Source organism: Mesoplodon mirus (genome assembly GCF_964341445.2).
Source record: "Mesoplodon mirus genome assembly, chromosome: 11".
Lineage (NCBI taxonomy): Eukaryota > Metazoa > Chordata > Mammalia > Artiodactyla > Ziphiidae > Mesoplodon > Mesoplodon mirus.
Genome location: NC_138987.1, coordinates 76628196 through 76641467, shown reverse-complemented (window position 1 = coordinate 76641467; position 13272 = coordinate 76628196). Strand labels below are relative to the sequence as shown.

The 13272-nt window shown below is 41.7% G+C and overlaps 1 protein-coding gene and 1 long non-coding RNA gene across 2 annotated transcripts in view; one reads left to right on the top strand and one right to left on the bottom strand.

The window, feature by feature from the left end:
* Positions 1-1230: 1230 nt before the first annotated feature.
* On the bottom strand, positions 1231-5620 carry LOC309811717. Its single transcript, XR_014295236.1, has 3 exons — positions 5476-5620; positions 4270-4412; positions 1231-1421 (listed from the first exon to the last, which is right to left on the bottom strand). It is a non-coding gene; the product is annotated as an uncharacterized lncRNA (long non-coding RNA).
* Positions 5621-5766: 146 nt separating this feature from the next.
* RESF1 (retroelement silencing factor 1) overlaps positions 5767-13272 on the top strand; it is a 37861-nt gene continuing 30355 nt past the window's right edge. The window contains exons 1-2 of the mRNA XM_082634745.1: positions 5767-5851; positions 7194-7288. The gene's annotated coding sequence lies outside the window, so the exon portion shown is untranslated. The remainder of the gene's footprint in view (positions 5852-7193; positions 7289-13272) is intronic.

The following is a 13272-nucleotide window of genomic DNA, read 5'->3' as shown; positions in this document are numbered from 1 at the left end:
TTTGTTCCTTTTGAAATCATTAATTTCTGAGACATATTCTTTGTTTCCACAGGAAGACCTAGGAAACCATAGTTTACCTTTCCCCTAATCATCAGTAAACAGAACACAGAGGGGTTCTGAAATAAACTTGTCCAGTGCATGTTACAATTTCTCTTATTGCCTGGTATTCTACTTCTGCAAGATATGATATAATCTGGTTTAACCCCATTCCCTTCCTTACTACTGTCTTACTAACAATGCCCATCTGAAAATGCAGGTGATTGAATTTTTGGAATCTTTCAACCATTTGTGTCTAAGGTGGCAAGCAAATGAATTATCTTATTCATATACCATATCCCACTGAGAATGAACAGACCTGACACAACTGGGCAGTCTTTAAAAGCCAGTTGAATTCATCCACCTTAACCATGAATCTGAAAAGAATAGTAGCTTCAACAAAGAATGATTGATTAGCAGCATCAGTCCCCAAAACTCAAAGCTTTTAGCACCTGAATTGCTGAGCTAGTTTCCTTTTTGACTGCTGAACCCTGTGGCTACCTTCTCACTTTCTGTTCTTTGTTTTCCAAATTGACCTTGAATTTTGTTTTCCAGTTGGTAATTCAATGCACCAGATCTTTTTGACTGTTCAAATAATCACAACAATGAGATCACTTTACATAGATTGAGAAGTTAATACCCATTGTCAATGATAGAGAAAGAATAACTTTCTTGGCATTACTGAAAATAGTTATACCCTTAAAAGGATGTAATCTGGCAATATCTGTTATGTTGAAATTACAGTTCACCCTAGCAATTTTCCTCCTGGGAATCCTTCCAAAACTTATCGATTGTTCACAAGTGGCAAAAATTGGAAATGAAGTGAGTTTCATTAGGTAATGATGAATTTTAGGTAATTATTAAAAATGACTTAGAGCTATTACTGTAACCTGGATGGACTGCTATGGCTTGTTGAATAAAGTAAGAATCAGAGAAGTGTGAACAGTATTCTATTTAATAAAATGGTGAGTAAGATCCCTCTATACGTATATTAATATATGGTTAAATGAGCATGGAGAAAACTACTAAAGTACACATGGATTAGGGGGAATTAGTGGTTTATCCTTATACCAATATCACACTTCTTGATTATTATATAGTACATCTTTAAATCAGGTTGTGAAAGTCCTTTTTAACTGTTCTTCTTCAGGATTGCTTTCATTTTCCTTTCTGAACCTGCATTTCCAGGTTCCGGTCTCCAATTATTCCCCTTCTTGTCAAATCCAAAGGGTATTTTCCAGTTTATTCTTACCTGATCTTTAACAGGACTGAAGGTTTTCGACTCACGTGAACGGCTCTCTTTCTCTGCCTCTGTGATATCATTCTCCTAGTTTTTCTTCTGTCTTTCTGGCTATTCCCATGTATCTTTAAGGCGTATCTTCTTCCTTTGCCATTAAACATTGGAGATTTTCAAGACTTGGTCTGGATCTTTCCTCATTCTACACTTCACACAAACGAGTATTGTTTCATAACCAGAGCTTTAATCAACTTATAAAAGATAGAACTTTACTTCTCTCTCAGTATAGTCTAGGTGGTCCCTGCTGGTGGAGAGCTCTTCTTTACAGAACTTTCAGGACCCAGTTTACTTCTGTTTTGTTCCTTAAACATTCCCTTGGGCAGAGGTTATAACCTGGAGTCCATTATACTGGTTTTCTGTTGCTGACACAACAAATTACTACAAACTGAGCTGCTTGAACAACACCTCCTTATTATCTCACAGAGTTTCATTTTCAAGCTCATTAAGGTTGTTGGCATAATTTATTTCCTTCTCATGCTTTCCATGTGGCCCTCTCTCTATTTAAGCCAGCGACAGTTGAGCCCTTCTCATGCTTTCGTTCTCAGACTGTCCCCTGTGTCACATCTCTCTGGCTTCCTCTCCTACCTTCATCTTCTGGGTTTTAAGGTTCATATGATTATGCTGGGCCCACCAAGACCCAGATAATTCAGGCTAAATTGCCTATTTTAAGGTCAGCTGATTAGTGATCTTAGTTATATCTGCAAAGTCCCTTTTGTATATAAGTAACATAACCATGGAGTAACACCCGGAGGTGAAGGTCACAGGGGCCAAACTTATGCCTACCATATCCATGGATAGAGTTCAAGAATACCATGAATTTGGATGGCAAAACAATTAACTCTATTTTCACTAACATTTTTTTGAAATGTACCATTTCCTTCAATTATAAATGTTGGCAACAAAGACACAGAAATATAGCAGTATTAACAATAAATTTTTCACCATAAAAATCACAGGTGGGCTTCCCTGGTGGCGCAGTGGTTGGGAGTCCGCCTGCCGATGCAGGGGACACGGGTTCGTGCCCCGATCCCGGAGGATCCCACATGCCGTGGAGCGGCTGGGCCCGCGAGCCATGGCCGCGGAGCCTGTGTGTCCGGAGCCTGTGCTCCGCAACGGGAGAGGCCACAGCAGTGAGAGGCCCGCGTACAGCAAAAAAAAAAAAAAAAAAAAAAAAAAAAAAAAAAAAATCACAGGTAAGGTATTCTTATATTATGCAGATAATCTTGAAATGTCATTCATGTCCATCACTTCCAAAATCACAGTTGTTATTAGATCTGCTACTAGATCTTATTTATTTTGTTAATAAAGAAACGCATTATCATATCACACATTTGTTTTTTAATATTTTTATAACTTTCATACTGAATTAATTTCCTTTGTAATCTTATATATTTTATTTTAAGCATTCCAAAACATTATTCTAAGGAGGGGTCTATGGGCTCCACCAAACTGCCAAAGAGATTTAAAGCACCAGAAGAAAAAAAAGAATTCCTGCCTTCAGGAATAGTTTTCCTTTCTAAGGTTGAAATTAGGTTACTGCCATTTCTATATTCCAATATAAACAAATAGAGAAAGAGGAATTTCAGGGTAAGACATTCCTTCAGGCAGAAGTTGCATGCAACATTTTTGCTCATATGTCATTGTAAGAACTGAAATGTGGCAATACTTAGCTGCAAGGGAGGCTTGGGGAATGTATTCTCCAGTTAAGTGACCTTGTACCTAGCAGGAAGGAGAAACAGAATATAGGGGACAACCAAGAAAAGAAAAAGAAAACCAATGACCTCATTTGCCTCTTAAATGAATAATAGGCATCTTTTGTACAAATTTCTTACTATAGACATGCTAATGATGTCATGCAATTTTCTAAAATATGTTTTATAAGTTTAGGAGTTAACAAGCCTTGAGGCTAAGTATTATGCTCTTGAAAGATTGAGATAGCATCTATAGTCAAAGTAATTTGACTAAAGAGAGACTTTCTTTTGAATATTGTGAAACACAGAGAGAGGATCTGTAATTTATGATAGGGGACATAGCATAGAACAATCTAATCTTTTGGGGAATCTTTCCCCAGCCTGACCAGTCGGATAACAAGTTTCTTTGTTTAGCATACTGAATTATAAATACCTTAAAGAGAAGGCAACTTAAAGTCCAGCCCCTGATTAAACAACTTTCAGGTTCTAGAGATTGTGTCCTCCCCTTGCAAGTCTCCTTGCTGGTGACACTTCAGGCCTGCTATATTGACAAATGTCCGTTGTACTTTAGGAGTGGTGGAAAGACCACACTTTTGGAAAATCAGACAAGCTTTATTCATCTAAAGGAGACAGGAAAAAGTCAGCACAAACAGGGGCAAGGATACACAGCAGAGATATCAGCCGCTTCATTTCAGAATGAGTTGTAGCTTCCCGGGCATTAAATCTTGTTGGGCATTAAGCCTTCCTTAGGCTATATAGGAGTGGGGTCCATGTCAGACTTTCTTGCAACAAAACTCCTTGTTTCTTGCGTTCACTTCTGTTTGCTGACCTGTGTGGCTTAGGCTCTGGAAAACCCCATATCTGAGCCAAGGACACCACCCCATGTTCTGGGAGTTGCTTTTAGCTATGTATTAGTTCATGTAACTATCTCAAGAATCCTACGAGGTAAGTGTTAGTGTTATTTTCAATTTACAGATGAGAAAACTGAGCAGAGATAGGTTAAGTGATTTCCCCAAAGTTGTATGTCTAGTGAGTGCAGAGCCATGATCTACACCTCAAGAGTGCCCTACCCCGCCCTACACATTACAAGAACTAACCAACTCTGCCCTTTCTCATTCTTGTTCACTCAGATTGGATTCCCTTGTTTACTTTGTTGACTTTAAAAATAAAAGTTATTTTACCAGCAAAAATGGGTTTATTCGGGAATAGCAGAGGAATTGTAACAGAGAAGAACAAACCTGATACCTTTAGCTCTAACCTTTGTGCTCTGTTGCCACGTTGACTGTGCTTAGTCATACTGGTTCTGCACCTTTGTCCAAAAAAATGTTGCCTAGAGCGTGAAATGTACTTGATAGCGCATTCTCAAGGCTCTGCCTTCCAGGCTTGACCTTTAAAGGTATAAGACTTTTCATTTACATAGAGATAAACAGTTGCAGAACAAAGAATAACATTTGTCTTGTTGGAGGTTTACAGGAACATGGTGACCAGACCTTTGTGGACAGATACAAGAAGAAAGGATTCTCACATCCCCTCCAAGGTCTGGCCTGCACCAAGAAGTCTACAACAACCAACCACACCCTCTCCCCCTTTAGTATTAAAAGAAGCCTGAATTCTAGCTCTGGTAAGATGTTTCTTTGGGACACTGGTCTGCCATCTTCTCCGACTGCTGCCTTTCTGAATAAAGTCGCTATTCCTTGCCCCAACACTTGGTCTCTCGATTTATTGGCCTGTCATGGGGCAAGCGGTATCAGTTTGCACTTGGTGACTGAATTGCAATTTGGGTCAAGCAAGCTATAGCAAAAGCCATAGGCAAGTCCAACAAACAAAGGAAAGTTACTTTATAGAGAAAATGGAGGAACTTGGGAGGGGTTCTTCTGAAGGAAAGTGCATGGTGAAAAGTGAGGGTGATGACAGTTTCTCACTGGCTGAGTTGCTGGGGTAGTCTCTTTCTTTCTTTTCTTTTTTTTTTTTTGCGGTACGCGGGCCTCCCACTGTTGGGGCCTCTCTCGTTGCAGAGCACAGGCTCCGGACGCGCAGGCTCCGCGGCCATGGTTCACAAGCACAGCCTCGCCGTGGCATGTGGGATCCTCCCGGACCGGGGCACGAACCTGTGTGCCCTACATCATCAGCAAACGGATTCTCAACCACTGCGCCACCAGGGAAGCCCTAGTCTGTTTCTTGTATGAACTGCAATGTACATCTTTGCTCTTTGGGGCCTGTAATTGACAATTCTTCCTGTAATTGACTGGGAGTGGTACTGTACTGCATGAGAGCTCCCCCTTCTGGCCTCCCAACTTTATTTTGGTGAGGTTTCCCTTTATTAATTTTCACAACTTTCTCCTGTAGAAATCCCCCAGCAAAAAGAGTCTACTTCCTTTTCCTTGAGGAGGTTTCTCTGCGATAATGGATGTTCCCCCTTGTTAGAAATTTTCAGCCCGGAGTTAGACTTACCGAATTGGCAATCTTGCAGGTGGTGCTCTTCAGTCCCTTTTTAACAAATCCTTCGAAAGAATCTGATGCAAGTTAAAGGCGGAGAGCTACTGCTGCAGTTTTCTTCCTCAGATACGTGAACTAGCTTGGCAAGTTTGGGAGATGACTGGGGGGCGGGGCTGGCCCCGGACGCTACTCATCCGATCGGCACTAGGACCCCGGCGCCGGGGACCGGGTCTCGCGGCGGCCGTTGAGCCCGGGGCGGGGTTGTGCTGTTCCGGGAGTGGGGCCTCCAGCTCGACCCGCCTCTGGAGGCGGACCCGAGTTGACTTAAACTCTGCGGCCGGCAGGCGCTGCGTTTTCCTCCGCTCGCCCTGGCTGGTTTGCGTGCCCGTTGGTAAGTGGGGGGGGCCTGGTTCCCGGCCGGCACTCGCACGTCTTTTCTGGTCTTGGCTGGGCTGGGGGCACCGGGAGTCCAGGTGTCTGCGGGCGGGGGCTGGGCGCGTGGCGGCGAGCGCTTTTGTTCTGTGGCGGGGACAGAGTGGCGACTGCGGGGTCTCCGGGGTCTCGGGCCTCGGGCCCGCGGTGAGCGCGCCCCGCTGGCCGCCGCCCAGAGCTGGGCGGGCCCGCTGGGCTCGGCTCGCTGCCCTCCCACGGCGCGGGGCCGGCCCGGAGGAGCCGCGGACTCAGAGCCTGACCCAGAGGGCGGCGCCTCGCCGGGTGTTTTCTGTGGATCGCCTTACTCTTCACGGTAGAGGTCGCGGGTGCCGACTGCGAGGACGCATTTTGTTAAACTCAAAGGCGATTGGTTAGGCTGGATGTGAGAGTGGCTTATGTTGTTATTGATTTCCTGTCGCTGGCTTGAAAAAAAGATCTTTGTTTTGTATTTATTTTTCTAGTGTTTTCTTCCTCCCCACCCCCATTATGCAGAACCTCCCGAAACAGAATTGCTTCGCTTGTATCTCCAAGTGGCCCGCGAACGCGCTTGTGCCGGAGACGTTTTCTGTTCCTCTGCAATAGTTAGTCCCTCGAGGCACTTTTAAATGCACAAATGCGTACCGATTTTAGATGTTCTCGAGGGACGCGAATTCCCTAAGCAGATGACCTTAGGATCCTGAGTTCAGCAAGCTTCCGGAGAATCGTTTCACTGAAAACAATTTGTAATACTTCTAGTGCTTGTAATCAAAATAAAGAGAACAGCAAGTGATGGGGATGAGCTTGGGTGCATTTAAATAGGCGGGTCGCAGAGCTTCTTTGGGGATTTTTCTGATTAATGCGTTAGCTGTAAACCACATTTAAGTTTTAGTGTTATTATGCATGAGTTAAGGTTTTACTTATTTTTTTACTGTACAGTTGGCTTCTCGTTTACTAATCCAATAAAGAATTAAGTTAAAGTGTTGCTTAGCGTGATAAAATAATAGTGGCCCAGGAGGAGCGCACGTGAATTCTCACTTAAAAAGTGAATGGTATTTTAAGGCAGACCCAGTTTCTGTTTCTGTTACTTTGCCTTCTTAATAAGAATTCAGTAAACTTAGTTTGCTTTTGGTGCAACCTTAAGGAACAGTTTGCACAGCAATGTCGTATCAAGTAAACAGATTAGTGTGTATTTTTATTATAAATTTGATGTGAACTTTATATAAATAAAATTCAAGTATAAATTTTGTATTAAATTATATATTATATATTTAAGTTTTATATTAAATTATTATCAGTTATAAAATGTTTCTTGCTGTTCCTAGGACCAAAGAAGTAAACACTGTGTGGAGTGGTACTGACACGTTTGGAAGGAAATGGGAACATATACAGTAATGAATGAGTAGTATCATATTTAAAGGTAAGCGTGTCTCCTCTAAGTAGTCTACTCTAATTTATCTGTTGTGGAACAAAATTATTAAGTTGAATCAGCATTGGTTAAATATTAAACTATAGGATGCTGTGGATTTGACGTCAAAGCTTGAGAAATATGGTTGGCGTAGCATGGAGAATTCAGCTGTTCATCTTTGCAAGAAAAGGAATAGGAGATGATGGTGAGGTGACTGTGGTCTAAGTTACTTAGGAAGAGGTCTACTTAACATTATTCTTTACATGGTCTGTTTCTTATTTTATTTTTTGAATTCATCGTATGTGGCACGTGGGGCTGGAGGAAGGCAGTACAGAGCAGAACTCTGGGAGAACCATTCCCTGAAATATCAACCTATAAAGCCAAAGGTCATTTCAGGGCTTCCATCCTGTAAACTCCAAGTAGTGTTAGGAAATCTTCTGTAATGATTAAGACCATAGTCCCTGCAGTCAGACTGCTGAGCGTCAGATTTTGGCTCTACCACTTGCCATCTCTGCAGACTTCGGAGAATTATTTAACTTCTCTGCCTCAGTGTTCTCATCTTCTGTGAAATGGGGGTAACCGTAGTACCTAGCTCACAGGATTGTTGTGATAAGTTAATGAGTTTGGTAGATAGAACACACTTGGAAGAGCTCCTGGTAAATGGTAAGTGCTTAATAAATCTTAGCTGTTGTCATGAGAAGAAATATATTTTATGGCCTAAGAAAATTAACAGTGTCTTACAGGAGATTCAGTTTGCTCATTTAAGCTCTAAATCAATTTATCGAGTTTGTGTTGATTAAACCCTTCACTGTAGATCATGGTGGAGGTTCTGTTTTTGTAAGGAAGTACCAGACACAACTCTGGTTTTTATCTGCAGCCGTATTTTTTTTAAATTAATTAATTAACTTATCTTGGGCTGCGTTGGGTCTTTGTTGCTGCGTGCAGGCTTTCTCTAGTTGCGGCTAGGGCTTCTCGTTGCGCTGGCTTCTCTTGTCGCGGAGCACAGGCTCTAGGCTCGTGGACTTCAGTAGTTATAGCTCGCGGGCTCCAGAGCGTGTGCTCAGTAGTTGTGGCGCACTGGCTCAGTTGCTCCTCGGCATGTGGGATCTTCCTGGACCGGGGCTCGAAGCCGTGTCCCCTGCATTGGCAGGCGGATTCTTAACCACTGCGCCACCGGGGAAGCCCTAAAGGCGCAATCTTAAAAAAAGAAATGTAATCTTGTGGACCTCTGAAGAATTCTAAGTGCTTTGTTGGCAGACAGCTATGTAGTGTGTCTATGCTTGATATCCTAAGTGTGCTTGTAAATGGAAGGGCAGTGTTAGAGGCTAGCCTGTTGAGGTAAATGTCTCAAGTGATTGCAGAGATTCAATGACAGTCACTAAGATTCTCTTGAGATATGTTAAATTACAAGACTTCATTTGTAAACAAAATCTTAACTTGTGGTTAAAATTGTGGTTAAAAAAATTATATTGTCCACTTAGGTTTCAAGAAACAAAAAATCATAAGCAAATTTTTTTAAGCCCCCAAAGGGAATTTATTGGATCACATAAATTAAGAGTTCATGTGAGAAGATATACAGATTGCCAACAAACACATGAAAGGATGCTCAACATCACTAATCATTAGAGAAATGCAAATGTAGGTGATACCTACAATGAGGTATCACCTCACACCAGTCAGAATGGCCATCAAAAAGTCTACAAACAGTAAATGCTGGAGAGGGTGTGGAGAAAAGGGAACCCTCTTGCACTGTTGGTGGGAATGTAGATTGATATAGCCACTATGGAGAACTGTATGGAGGTTCCTTAAAAAACTAAAAATAGAACTACCATCCCACCCAGCAATCCCATTACTGGGCATATACCCTGAGAAAACCATAATTCAAAAAGAGTCATGTACCACAATGTTCATTGCAGCGCTATTTACAGTAGCCAGGACATGGAAGCAACATAAGTGTCCACTGACAGATGAATGGATAAAGAAGATGTGGCACATATATACAATGGAATATTACTCAGCCATAAAAAGAAAGGAAATTGAGTTATTTGTAGTGAGGTGGATGGACCTAGAGTCTCATACAGAGCGAAATAAGTCAAAGAGTATGCTAACACATATATATGGAATCTAAATAAAAAATGGTTCTGAAGAATCTAAGGGCAGGACAGGAATAAAGACACAGACTTAGAGAATGGACTTGAGGACACAGGGAGGGGGAAGGGTAAGCTGGGACGAAGTGAGAGAGTGTCACTGACATATATACACTACTAAATGTAAAATAGCTAGTAGGAAGCAGCCTCATAGCACAGGGAGATCAGCGAAGTGATTTGTGACCACCTAGAGGGGTGGGATAGGGAGGGTGGGAGGGAGGGAGGGAGGGAGACGGCAAGAGCAAAGAGATTTGGGGATATATGTATACGTATAGCTGATTCACTTTGTTATAAAGCAGAAACTAATACACCATTGTAAAGCAATTGTACTCCGATAAAGGTGTTAAAAAAAAAAAGAGTTCATGTGGCTTGACTTTCAGGTTTGGCTGGATCCAACATTTGAATCTGAAAGAAAGTTTTAAAGACCTGAGACACTGTCTTTGAGTTCTGCTGTCTTCTTTGGCATTGACTTCATTCTCAGGCACAGCTCTCCCTTCATTGCGTAGCCCTAACATCTCCAGGTATATAGCCAGTCAGCTTCAACTTGCACAGAGCATGTCTTTTGTCTGGTTGCTCTGCCAGGTCTATAATTACATTAGTGCTCATCGAGTCATGTGCCCATGTCTGTGCTAACAACTGGGAAATGTTTTGTTTTTTTAAACTGTAGTTTAGAGATATAATTCATATATCATATTCATATAATTCAGTTTATTCACTTACAGTGTACAGTGGTTTTGCATATATTCACAAAGTGTGCAGCCATTACCACAATCACTTTTGGAACATATTCTTGCCCCCAAAAAGAATCTCTACTCATTATACTCTCCATATATTCTCTATACTCTCCATTCTCCCTCAAGCCATGCATCTCCAAGCAACCGTTAATCTAGTTTGTCTCTAGATTTGTGATTCTGAACACTTCTTATAGATGATGTCATATGTGATCTTTTAGGACTCTTTTCTCACCTAGCGTGATGTTTTCAAGATTGATTCCTGATAAGCATGTATGTATTTCATTCCTTTTTATTAGCAAGTAATAATTCCGTTGTATGGTTATGCCACACTTTGTTTTCCTTTCATCAGTTAACACACATTTGGATTGTTTCCACTTTTTGGCTACTCTGAATAAAGTTGCTGTGAGCATTCATGTACAAGTGTTTGTATGGGCATACATTTTCAATTCGTGTATGTATATATCTAGGAGTTGAATTGCTCTGTCATATCATAAGGTAACTGTATTTGACCTTTTGAGAAATTGCCAGACTGTTTTTGATGAACCATGTACATTCTCAGTAGTAACAGCAATGCATAGGAGTTCCAGTTTGTCCACATCCTTACCAACACTTGTCTTTTTGATTGTAGCTATCATAGTGAGCATTAAGTGGCATCCTGTGATTTTATTAATGATGTTGAGCATCTTTTTGTGCATATTGCCTATTTGTATATCTTTGGAAAAACTGTCTATTCAAAACCTGTTAACTTTAAATTCAAGTTGTTTTTCTATTATAGAGGTGTAAAAGCTCTCTATATATTCTGGATTCTAGTTTCTTCCTAGTGATCATATATATGAGGGTTTGTTTTTGGATTCTGTTCCATTGATCATTGTTTATCCCAGTTCAGTCCCACATGACTTTGTTTACTCTAGTTTTTTTTTTTTTAGCCATTGGTATTAGTTATTATAATTAGTTGTTGCATAATTACCTCAAATATTAATGGCGTAAAACAGCAAATAGGGGCTTCCCTGGTGGCGCAGTGGTTGAGAGTCCGCCTGCCGATGCGGGGGACACGGGTTCGTGCCCCGATCCCGGAGGATCCCGCATGCCGCGGAGCGGCTAGGCCCGCGAGCCGTGGCCGCGGGGCCTGTGTGTCTGGAGCCTGTGCTCCGCAGCGGGAGAGGCCACGGCAGTGAGAGGCCCGCGTACAGCAAAAAAAAAAAAAAAAAACAGCAAATAGTTATTATCTCATATAGTTACTGTGGGTCAGGAATCAGGGAATGGCTTAGCTGAGTGGTTCTGGATCACGGCTTTTCATGAGGCTGCTGTCAAGATATTGGCAGGAGCTGCACACAGTTTTTGAAGGCTTGACTGAGGCTCAGGGATTTGCTTCCAAGATGGCTCACTCACATAGCTGTTGGAAGGAGGCTGTAGTTTTTTGCCATGTGAGTGTCTCCATATTTTGCCTGAGTGTCCCGATGATGTGACTGCTGGCTCTTCCCCTTCTCATCAGGTCCTTTCAGATGGGCAGCAGCATCATTGGAAACCACAGAGGTTCAGGGTACAGGGAAGCCTTGCAAGATCATCAGTACCATTAGAGAGAGTGCAAAAAAGCTAAAAAGCCTCCCAGTGTGATGTGTGCCCTTGCTCAATGGTAGCTCTTCTTATTAATTTGCAATTACTATTTTAAGATCTGCTGGTAGTGGAGGGTCTCCTGCAGAGGTGGGGGGTGGGGTGGTGCTGTGGCTCATGGGGACAAGGACATTGGCAGTAGCAGTTCTGGGAAATACCCATTGGCATAAGGCCCCACCAAAGCGCCTGTAGCAATTTACTCTAGTTTTGTAGTTTAAAGTTTTGAAATTGGGAAGTGTGAGTCTTTCAACTTTATACTCTTTCTCAAAATGAATTTTGGGGTCGGGTTCTCAATTTCTGCAAAGAAGACATCTGGGACTTTGGTAAGGGTTGTAATGAATCTGTAGACCAATTTGAGGAGTAGTGCCACCTTGAGAGTATCAAATCTTCCAGTCCATGAAAGTGGGATGTGTTTCCATTTATTTAGGTCTTTAATTTCTTTTGGCAATGTTTTCTAATATTCAGAGTGTACAATTTTCACTTTTTGTTAAATTTATTCCAAAGTATTTCATTCTTTTTGCTGTTACTGGAAATGGAATTGTTTTCTAGATTGTTGTTCCCTCACCCCCCACTTCAGATGCACAAGCCCACATTGTCACCTGTGCTTCTGACTGGGTACAGATTGGAGGATCCCAGGACCAACCCTCTCCTTTTTTTTTTTTTTTTTTACATCTTTATTGGAGTATAATTGCTTTACAATGGTGTGTTAGTTTCTGCTTTATAACAAAGTGAATCAGCTATACATATAGATATATCCCCATATCTCCTTCCTCTTGCATCTCCCTTCCAACCTCCCTATCCCACCCCGCTAGGTGGTCACAAAGCACGGAGCTGATCTCCCTGTGCTATGTGGCTGCTTCCCACTAGCTATCTATTTTACATTTGGTAGTGTATATATGTCCATGCCACTCTCTCGCTTTGTCACAGCTTACCCTTCCCCCTCCCCATATCCTCAAGTTCATTCTCTATTTGGTCTGTGTCTTTATTCCTGTCTTACCCATAGGTTCTTCATGACATTTTTTTCTTAAATTTCATATATATGTGTTAGCATACGGTATTTGTCTTTCTCTTTCTGAATTACTTCACTCTGTATGACAGACTCTAGGTCCATCCACCTCATTACAAATAGCTCAATTTCGTTTCTTTTTATGGCTGAGTAATATTCCATTGTATATATGTGCCACATCTTCTTTATCCATTCATCGGATGATGGACACTTAGGTTGTTTCCATCTCCGGGCTGTTGTAAATAGAGCTGCAGTGAACATTTTGGTACATGACTCTTTTTGAATTACGGTTTTCTCAGGGTATATATATGCCCAGTAGTGGGATTGCTGGGTCATATGGTAGTTCTATTTTTAGTTTTTTAAGGAACCTCCATACTGTTCTCCATAGTGGCTGTACCAATTCACATTCCCACCAGCAGTGCAAGAGTGTTCCCTTTTCTCCACACCCTCTCCAGCATTTATTGTTTCTAGATTTTTTATTTTTTATTTTTTTTTGTT